This window comes from Micropterus salmoides, unplaced genomic scaffold, assembly GCF_014851395.1.
Source record: "Micropterus salmoides isolate LMB-PRFRI ecotype aquatic unplaced genomic scaffold, ASM1485139v1 Ms_hic_scaffold_18, whole genome shotgun sequence".
Classification (NCBI taxonomy): Eukaryota; Metazoa; Chordata; class Actinopteri; order Centrarchiformes; family Centrarchidae; genus Micropterus; species Micropterus salmoides.
Genome location: NW_024040928.1, coordinates 27,962,525 through 27,973,848, shown reverse-complemented (window position 1 = coordinate 27,973,848; position 11,324 = coordinate 27,962,525). Strand labels below are relative to the sequence as shown.

Sequence of the window (11,324 nt, the reverse complement as noted above, 5' to 3'; positions counted from 1 at the left end):
GCAAGATGAGATGAAGATGTGTAAAATGGTCTCCGTGTCCTTAAAAGTTAACATTGATTGTATTTTTGATTTCTAAGATGGTAAAAACATGATTGAACAAGCTTTGTGGTGTGCTGCTCAAAACTTAAATTACTTTCAAACCATACACCAAGATTCAACAGGCCTGATATGATCCATTAGGGAACCAGCAGATAGCAGTATTTTCTTTGCCATTTACTGGGACCCAAGGACCAGGATCTCTGTTTTGTCTGAGTTCAGCTGGAGGAAATTATTCGACATCCAATTTTTGACTTCACAGAGGCAGTCGGTAAGTGAACTCAGCATTCAAGCGTCTGTGCATCTGACAGGCAGGTACATCTGTGAGTTATCAGCATAAGCATGAAAAGAGACACCATGTTTCTGAATAAGGTGTTCAGGGGGAAGCATATATAAATAAAATGGGTCCCGGGATTGACCCCTGAGGCACACCACTGAACAGAATGAAGAGACATAGTTATTCACAGAGACACAGACCCTACTATTTGACAGGTAGGATGAAAACCATTCTAAAGCAGGACCAGAGATCCCCACCCAGTGCCTCAGTCTGTCTAACATGATGTTGTGATCAATGGTGTTCCTGTTTAATGAAGTTGAAATCCAGCTGCTGTGTTCTGGACTGGCTGGTTACATATTTTTGCCACTTACAACTGTTTTTTGTGGTAACAAAGGACATGCAGAAGGAAATTAAGTAATTAGTTAAATAAAAGTACCAAACTGTCACATGTTCCTCCAGCTGATTGACCAGACAGGGAGTGTTTATGTGGTACCCCAAATCCAAAATGTTCCTCTTGACCACTTCAGTACAACTCAGTGAGTCTTGTTTCTGTTTGTCTTCTTCTATCTATATCTACATCTACACTTCAGAATGAAGAGCAGATGTCACAAACACTGGTTTGCTGTGTAAAGTACCAACTGTAAAAACATTATAAACTCACTGTGTTTTCATCCATCTGTGTTTTTGTCCCTGAAAAGAAAAGAGAAAGAGTCGACTTTAGTTTCCACAGTGAAAATCCAGCTTTATCAAAACTTCCTGTTTCTGAGTTTCATCTGTGAATGTTCTCACCTTTAGTTCTTGTCCAGATGTTGACTGCCACAACAATTATTATGAGTGCTGCTAAACCCACAGACACAACGATGAACCTCACCAAGTAGAACGATTCTGAAAACATTTTGTTGGAAAATAATTAAAACAAAACACAAACCAATTAACTAATAGAGATATTCTATATAACAATCTCTACTTCATTCTCACATGAGGAGCAGAGGGCGAATCTTCATCTAGCGCCATCATCAGGTCAGAATTTGAATTTGTCTAATAGTTTATGAACAAACACCTGATAAGCTAATGAAATTTTCATCAGCCTCAGCTTTTGGATTTTATTGTTGCATTGATCAAAAATCTTTTGGAAAGAATCTACTTCAACACTATTAAACACTGCAGTTATACATTTAATGACTTTATTTTTTGTTTATTTTCCCATTCTCCGAGCCCGCCACACATTACAGAACATTTAGAGAGTTTGCCCACATCACCAAAACGTTCAAAACTGCCACAGTCAACATACATCTACATTATAAACAAAGCTACAGTATTCGTCTATAAATTACATTCACAATTCTTATTGGAGTTAACTTAATTAGCAGAGTTTCAGGAGCAGGACCACACATCAATCACGTCATTGCCAGCATTTCCATAAATACCATGCGTCCTATCTCCTCTTCTTCGCTCTCATATTCTGCACCCAAATAAATTCTATATATGATTATTTGATTGTCAGTTGTTGACTAAAAACATATGTTGATACAACTATCAGTGGGGGCTTCGGCACCGAGATGTAAGCGTCCCTCACTGCCAACTTCCAACAAAAAGAGCAGTCGTATACCTCTAGCAACCACAGCAGCCGATCTCAGGGGCAAGGCGCTGGGATGCCACCGCCCCCGCTGCACACTTCCAACAACTACAGCAGCCAGTCCCATAGGGGCTCCCGGGACCAAGATGCCATCACCCCAGTTATACCCCTCTAGGAACCGGAGCAGCTGATTTCAGCAACCGGCTTCAGCACGGGGATGCCAGCGCCCCCGGCTGCCCGCCATCAACCAACTACAGCAACCGACTTCAGCCGGCGCTCCGAGCACCGGGATGCCAGCGCCTCAGCCATACACTTCTAGCAAACACAGCAGCTGGCTGCAGTAGGGGATTTTGGCACAGAGATGCTAGTGCCCCCCACTGAACCCTACCAACAACCTTAGTAGCAGGCTTCAGTAGGGGCTTTTGGCACCAGTCGTTTAAAGCTCACAGTCATTTCGAGCTAACATCCGGCTAACAGTTGTTTCGAGCTAAACAACTCAGTCATTTCGAGCTAAAACCTGGCTCAAAGTCGTTTCGTGCCAACATCCGACCAATAGTCGTTTTGAGCTAACATCCGGCTAATGTTCGTTTGAGCTAACATCGGGTTCATGTCATTTCGAGCTCACAGTCGTTTTGTGCGAATAGTCGTTTCGAGCTAATGGACATTCTAATCAAAAGTTAGTTCAAGTTAAAGTTGGTTCTACCTAACAGTCGTTTTCAAGCGAACATCGAGCTAACATTCATTTTGAGCAGACGTTTTGAACCAAAGTTTTTTTGCGTTAAAGTTGTTTCGATTGACTTCTAGCAACTACAGCAGCTGGCTTCAGTAGGTGCTTAGGCACCGGGATGCCAGCACCCCAGCAACCAGTTCCGGGATGCCTGCTACCCGCTGCCCACTGTCCATTACACAGAACCATCTGAAGTAATCATCGGAACAGATATGAAGGAACGGACACTTTGTGTTGTTCTTTCCTCATGTTGTAATAAAGAATACTCTCCAGTTCCGATATAACTGATGCTAGCAGCATACATGCTAACCCCTTTGGTATAGTCATTTGAGCGACCGGGATGCCAGAGCCCTCCGGTGCTTACTCCTGTCAGTCATTGCTAATCTGAGTGCATCAAAAGGTTGAGCGAACAGTCGTTTGGCGCAAATAGTCTTTTCAAACGAGAAGGGGCTTTCCCTCTGTTCACTTCCAGTCATCAGTTAGCATTCTCACTTCTAATACACGTCATCACACGCCTGTCATTAGGACATGGCAGTACTTCCTCATAGGACGCCATTGGCACACCAAACGCTGACAATTCTAGCTGCCTAGCATGGTTTAGTAACTGCGGGAGTTTGCTCTAGCAAGAGCTCCAGGAACCGCGATGCCAGCACTCCCAGCAGTCCACTCCCAGCAAGCCACGAACAACTGTGTCACCCCACAATACCAATTGTACACTGCTGCCACTCATTCTGCAGGTTTTTTTGGTGGTTCTATAGGGAAAGATGATTGGCAGCAGAATGGTCCCCGAAACTTTACCATCAACAGCATAGCTCTCTCTCGCTTTACAGGTAAGCTTGAAGAGCTTCAGCCACCATCACAACTACTACATCATAACATTCCTAAGTTTTGATTTTGTCACCACATCTTGTTTCATCAGCTACGCCCAATTCATGATGACCATAAAACGCACTTTACCTCAGCTGCACTAGCCTCTTTTCCAAACTTCTAACTGGTGTGTCCAGCCTCTAACTATTATCAGATAACCTTACTACTTAGAGGTCTTCAGTGTCAAGAGCCGTCTCAAGACTACATCGAGCACCTGATACATAAATGCACTGCTGGTACTCCCGAGCATCCCATCATCACATTTGTTCAGATCTCAAGGGTGTCACATTATCCAACGTTCTCTCAAATTACTAGAAGCTTTTTGGGGGTCTGTCGTGCCTGGGTGCTATGGCGGATTTCCCTATCGCATCTTCCCCACAACGCTTTCGAATATCTATTCAGCAAGGCTCGCACATCTTTCGGTTTCGATCATCAATAAATCATTTAATCATATTGATTGGATGGTCTTTGCTAGTGAAGTGAAGCTAATTAGCAGAGTTTCAGGTGCGGGACAACACATCAGTCATGTCATTGCCAGCATTTCCATAAATACCCACATGTCCTATCTCCTCTTCCTCGCTCTCACCATTTTGCAGCCCTCCCCCACCCATTTCTCTGTCCTGCCTCCTGATCCCTGTTATGGCAGAAAATTGTGTCCTCTTACATTTAATCTTTTATGCATGTTCTTTTACTATTATTATTATGTATTGTGTTTTATCCTTAACCTTTCCTCTCCTAAACTTCTTATGTTAGTCTGTCCATAATTTACTAGAGTTTAGGTCAGAGCTGTGAGATTGTTAAGGTGCTTTCCCTCTCTTGTTGTTCCTCTCCTGGAATGTTCATTCAAGGCTTCTTCCTCTCGGGTTATTTCCCTATCACATGTCTATTCAGCAACTGCAAGCCTCATACATCTTTCCATTTTAATCATTAATAAGTCATTTAATCGTATAGGTATAGGTTAGAAAATTCCTCATGTTTACCATCTGCTGTCACTAAATGAGAAAGAATCATGTCATCTTAAACAGTGACCAGATAAACAAATGTTTTGGTGGTTTAAGTCATCTTGAACAGCTCAGCATATTCTCACCTGTTTTCTCACCTGAGGACTGAGGGCTGAAGGTGAACAGCTGCACGTTTCCAGAGTAACCATCTGTCACTTCACACTTCAAGTTAGACTTTGATTTGTAACTAAAATGAGAATCCAGGAAAGACACAGTGGCGTAGCAGACAGACTGTGATGTCTTCATGTCTTTGTTATCTTTGTCCACATCTTTACTCTCATACAGAAACTTCACTGTGTGTCTACACCATCCATGTGTCAACACAGAGCAGGTTAACGTCACCTTATCAGCGTCCTGATGTTCAGTCACTGGTGAAGATGGAGATATTGTGAGAGAAAGACAACAAGAGTAAAGTTAACTTCATCACTGTGATCATAATTATTGTAATGTTTCAGTATATTGTTCTAACAAGACAGTTTGAGCTGAAAACATTATGATGGAAATACTCACTGGTAATAACAGAGAGATCAACCTCAGAGTCTGGAGCTTGTTGTTGTCTTGATTTGTACTGTTGACAGTGATAATAACCATCATCCTCGTCGTGACCTTCTTTATAACCAGAGAACAGTTCTCTGTAACACCCAGTCTGTCTGATTTAGCTTTGGCGTTTTCACCAATCTGCCCAAGTTCAACCAGCTCTACTGCTGCTGTGTATCCTGAACCAACAAAGATCCATCTAATATATCCACATTCTTGCTGACCGTCTGTCACATTTTCACAAGGCAAAGTGACTTCATCTCCAACTCTGACAGTGAAGGAGAGGGGAAGTTTTTCAGCTGCTGCTGTTGAGAAAATGATGAAAAATAAAGTGAAATGAGAAAATGTCTGTTATGTTCATAGTTAGTGACGATTATTTCTTTATCCTTAGTTTCCAAGAGTTCACTAAACTCACCACATTAGAAACAACAGATTTGGTTTTCTTAGTTAAATCAAATGTAGCTAATAAAGAATCTTTAATAATATTGATCAAGTTATTTTTTACAATGTGCCTTCCATTTATATATGTGATATATGTATTCTTACCTGTAAACTGAAGCACCGCTGGAAGAAATAAAGAAATCCATTTGAACTCAACCATCATGATTCTCTGAGTCTCTCCTTCTTCTGTCTCTTGTTCTCGTGCTCAGAACTGTCTGAGTTTCTAAACTAGTGCTTTAGTAGAGACGCTGCAGCTACTTCCTGTGGTTAGTGGTTAGGTCACTTCCTCATAGTGACTTTTTGTCTGTTTTAGTTTTCAGTCTCTCTAAATTCCTTGTTGACGTCCAAAAACTCCTTTACATTTTTTAAATGTAGTTTTTTCTCATCCACAGTGACTGACAGAGACCCCAAATTATTGATCAGCAAAATGAGATGCAGACTTTAGTAAAGAGGTCACAGCAGCTTGACATCCACCGTCTACTAACACATACGACAAAGTCACTGATTACATGGCAAAGGAATATGTTTCTACGGTCATTGAACTAATTTAACGGGGAATCTGTCACAAATCCTCCCAGCTCATAAACTTCATGTAGTTTTGTCTCAGTTTTTGTATCAGTAAACAAATTCTCCTGTCATTTCAGATTCCAGTTCTTCCTCCTGCCTGATCATCACCCAACTCCCCTCACCTGGTTGTTCCCACCTATCTCCTCACCTGCAGCTCATTTCCCCCATCAGTCTCAGTACTTATGCCAGCCCCTCTTCTCTTGCTCCTTATCAGATGGACTAGTGTCTTCTGTCTAGTTATCCAGGGCTCTGCCTGACCTGCTAGTGTTTGACCCTGTTAGACTTTTTTCTAGACATTTCTCCTACTGCCTGTTTGGATTCGTTTGCCTTCTTCAGACTGATTTTCTGGTGTTCTGTGTCAAGTGAAACTGACCTTGGTCTTTTTATTGCCTGTCTATGAGTCTTTCTTCTGTCTTCAGTTCAGCCAGTTTCCTCTGAGATATGACAGTAACAAATAAACTATATTAAGATCTTTACTCTCAATAGTCTCAAGTTCACACTTTGTCCAGTCCCACGGTGTGTATTTCGCAATGATGTGTTTCACAACCTGAAAAGAAGAAGAGGAAGTGTTTTAGCGAGAATGTGTTTAAGATTAGCAGCAGAGCTCTGGAGGTTTTACCCTCTAATGATGACCAGATAAACATCAGAAACACATGAGGTTTTCTTCAGGCCTCGTACTTGTTACCATTATCCTTCCAGCGTGTCTGCCTTGTGCTTGTCGTCCATGTTTGTCCTGTCTATTTAATAAAACTTGCCTTGCTTGCGTATGTCACCAATGTTATCAGGTAGGTGAGGAGGCACAGAGAGGACTCGAGGAGGTACAAAGTGAGAAATGAGAACGGCTCCTTGATTTATCTGCTCCCTGCTTGAACATGACACTGGAAGGTTAGAGGTCCCCCAGAGGAGGGAGGTGGTTCTACTAGTAGAGGCAGAACATTCACAGTAAAGAATATTCACTTCCTATTATGACACTGTTAGTACATGAAGAAACCACAATACACAGTGCAGAATTAAGTGGTAAACATTTCTTTATTTGCAGATTATATTGTTATCAGATATAATAAAGAGAAGATTATTACGGACTCCATGTAGTCTGAAAATGACGATTTAAGGAAGTTAACAAGACTTAAATGCTCGTAAAACGCAGAGGTGAGATGAAATCAAGACTTGAATATTCAGACTAAAATAGAAATGGCTGAGCACAAAACACACTAAAATGTCTCACATTGATAAATAAAAACAATAATCAGTAATAAAAATTAAAAAATGATCTCTGTAAAGCAGTGCTTGAAGTGGGCTGGTTCTACCGGCACTTCTACATTTCACTCTTAGGCGTCACAGGACTTTCTCGCTCTTTTCATATCAGGTTGTCTGGGCACTATGTGACGCTCACCTGATCCCCCCTGCTAATTTCTGTCTGAGGAGCCAGAGGAGGGAGAAGCTCGGGTGCCTTTAATGCAGCCGTGTGCATAAAGTTGCTCGTCAATGTCACTTTTCGTGAATCCACCAATCACAGCCTGGATGGGAGGGACATAAAAAACAGCGATTTTGAAATGAGATATTCCTTTATTTATCCACTGTGGAGGAAATTCAAGTAAAAAATGTTAATCTCATTGTTAACCATGAATGGTTATGATCAGAGACCACAAATGATCTTCCTCAGATAAAAGTAGCCTAATGGTGCTTTCAGACCAAAAGCGTAGCGTAAAAGCGAGCTTAGAGCCTCGATTTCCTGTTGGGCAGCGCGAAGGGGGCGGTGCTGGCGACGCGAAGAAATTCGCACGAGTTGAATATTTTCAATTCAAGCAAGAAATTCGCATGACGCTGAGTTGCGATAGCCTATCAACATTGAGATTGTCTGTACGTCACCGACGGCTTCAGAGCGTTGTGTGGAGAGGGCCAGGCAGAGCGGGCGATTGAAAATCTGCTGGCCGGCGGAGAGCTGCTAAACTAGGGGGAGAGTAGCTGGGAACAGCTCTCTAGCATTTGGACAAATAAAGACACGTAGTCGGGCTGGATTACGCTCTGACAACTACGGCGTTTGCTTGCAGAAGGAGCTCGGAGTAAACTGCTTTTATTAAATTAGCTTTTTACTTTGGTTTTTAGGATTACAACGTTGATTTATCTTCACTCGAGCTTCTCAGCAGCTAGATTCCGTGCACATCCGGTTCCAGTGTTGTTAGCGTCATTTGGCACTACTTCATATTTATATAAAAAACCGGACAAAACTGGACATTGCTGGGAGAAAAGATAGCGAGGAGGTTGAACTACCTGGTGACTTTACAGTGACCAAGTTAGCATAGCATAGCCCTGATTTTATCCAAACTCCATTCAGAAAACAAACATTTTAGAAGTTGCTGTTCTGCTTACATGCTGACAGACCTGAAAAAGCAAATCTGCATCAAATTGTAATTACTTCGGTTCATACAGCTGTAGTAATGACGAGTTGTGTTTATACAAGAGAGCGCTGCGTGGATTATATTCGCGTCTGAATACCGCGTAAGAAAAGAACACACCTGTGTTTAACATGCAATGTATTTTAAAATATTGAAGCATTATCTCCTAATTAGATTTTTTTGCTAAATGCTAATTAAGAATGTATATTTTTTAAACCATCCAGACTGTAATAGAAATACCCACACGTCCGATAGCGATAGTGATATCCTGATAGTCATTGTCTGAATTATTCGGACGGACTCATGACACTTTCAACGTTCACGTTGGCAGACCCAGCAACAGAAGCCGAACACTTGTCCTCCGTCTCCACGCTTGAGACCCCGCTTTCCACAACCCCAAAGCCAGCGAGGAAGTGAGCGAGTCCAGCTTTAACTCCATCTCTTCCACGGTCCAAGTCTCCTCAACAATCAGGAACATTTCAACCGATGAATCTTTAGCCTCTCATCAAACAGCCCCCTGCTGGACACTTCCAAAAACTACAGCAGCAAGTTCTATAGGGGCCCCCGGCACAGAGATGCCAGCTTCCCCAATCATACACCTCGAGCAACCTCAGCAGCCGGTTTCAGTAGGGGCTCAGGCACCAGGATGCCCACTGCCCACTCTCAGCAAACGCTAACTCACCAGATGGTCTGTTGCGCAGGTCCATCCAAAGTCATTGTCTGAAACAGTTTTGACAGGACAGATACTTGTGCTTTTTTTTTTTGCTCATTTGCTTATTTCAATAATCATCTTCATTTCTGACATGACTGTTGCTAGCAGCTTACATGCTATCCTATTCTGTACAGTCGTTTCAAGCTCATGGTCATATCAAACTGAGGGTTTTCAAGCTCATGTGAGCTCACATTCGTCTCAAGCTCATGTGAGCTTACAGTCGTCAAGAGCTCACTTCCTGCTAACAGTCATTTTGAGCCAAGAGCCATTTTCTAAGTCATTCTGAGCAATGGTCTTCTAGCTAAGTCCATATACAGTAGTTGTTTTTAAGCAAACAGTCGTTTCCAGCCAAGTCGTTTCGAGCAACAGTAGATTCGAGCTATATTCATTTGTGCCATAGTCGATTCATAGCAGTCACCTTCTTGCAAAGCCTGTTACGGTCGTTTCTAGCTAACTGTCGTTTTAAACCAAAGTTGTTTCGCGCAAAGAGTCGTCTCAGTTGAACGTCAAGCTAACAGTCGCTTTGAGCAAACATCAAGTTAGGATACGTTTCAATCATATCATTGTTTTAAACCAAAGTAATTTCAAGCCAACATCGAGCTATAAGTCATTTCAAACAAGTCGTTCATTGTCAATAAATCATTTAACTATATCTGTTGATTGTGGTCCTTGCTGGTGAAGTGGCGCTACCAGCAGAGTTTCAGGAGCGGGACCACACATCAATCACGTCACTCCCGGCATTTCCATAAATACCCACACATCCCATCTCTTCTTCGCTCTCACATTCTGCACCCCTCCCGCCCACCGCTTTCTCTATCCGGTCTCCTCATCTCCTTCTATAGGGGGGTCCATCGTGCCTGGGTTCTCGGCGGATTTTCCTATCGCAGCTTTACCACAACACTTTCGAATGTCTATTCAGCAACTGGCTACTCTACAGACCTCTGCATGCCACATATACACCAGGACAATACTGCCAGTGTGTCTCGATCAAGTGTGATCACAAAATACTGCATTTATAATATAGTCTGTTAAGTATTCATATAAAGATGGTTTAAAAATATACATTATTTTTTTGTTGTCTCTATAATAAATTATGATTCAGCAAACGAATCAGATTAGGAGATAATGCTGTGATATTTCATAACTTATTGCCAATCAAATACAGGTGTGCTCTCTTCTTACTTTTACCTGAGAAGATAAAGTGTGGTTGAAACACTTTTTCAGTCACATTGACATGAAAAGTAGTCTGTGCATAATTTGGTCTCTCTTCATCAAGCTACACCAATGAGCATGACTAGTTAACTGCTCACTGCTCTACACCGTAAGCTTGAATATTTCCATTACGGCAGAAAGCATTTAAAGCATAATATTCTGTGTGTAGCTATTTATTATTAAACATGTTAGCATTAAAGCAACAGACACTGCTGTCTGCCGGCTCAGCGTCAGCACAGTTTTGATGAACTATCTAAAGGCTTCAACTACTTGTGTAAACATGCTGTTATTTAACTGCAGTGGAGTCTTTTCTCTGATGAGCTGATGTTGATATGGAAGTTGTTGATCAGTGGAGTCTGACAGAGGCAGAAGGGTCTCCAACATTTTCATAGTTCACCACACCATCATCTTCATCTTCATCATTATTCACCTGTGAAACACAAACAAACCCTCACTCTGACACACTTTAACTGACAACTTTCACATCACTGACCCACATTTAACACAAGGAGATAAGAAATAACCTGACAGCACCTGAACGCACCATCAGCTACTGTTACAGAGAGAGGAACTGTTTTTGTGGTAACCAAGGAAATTAACTAATTAAAGTCAAAGAAAATAAATATATAGTATATTAAATGAGTAGGCTACCCCAAACTGTCACATGTTCCTCCAGCTGACTGACCAGAGAGGGAGTGTTTATGTGGTACCCCAAATCCAAAATGTTCCTTTTGACCACTTCAGTACAACTCAGTGAGTCCTGTTTCTGTTTGTCTTCTTCTATCTATATCTACACTTCAGAATGAAGTGAACTAATCTAGCTAGTCTTCAGTGGCTTGCCGAGCTTGAGGCGACTATAAACGCTGAACACAGTGCATCACCGAAGGCCACAGATGTAGCAATCTGCGATCCACTGAAGCGTGCCCCCACTCGGGATTGACACCAAAAATAAGAAAGGCAAAAAAACAAAGTGGA

General features: G+C 41.9%; 1 long non-coding RNA gene across 1 annotated transcript; it reads right to left on the bottom strand.

The window, feature by feature from the left end:
- Positions 1-624: 624 nt before the first annotated feature.
- Positions 625-4,629, bottom strand: LOC119908618. Its single transcript, XR_005445315.1, has 3 exons — positions 4,571-4,629; positions 1,103-1,198; positions 625-1,003 (listed from the first exon to the last, which is right to left on the bottom strand). It is a non-coding gene; the product is annotated as an uncharacterized LOC119908618 (long non-coding RNA).
- Between the last annotated feature and the right edge of the window lie 6,695 nt (positions 4,630-11,324).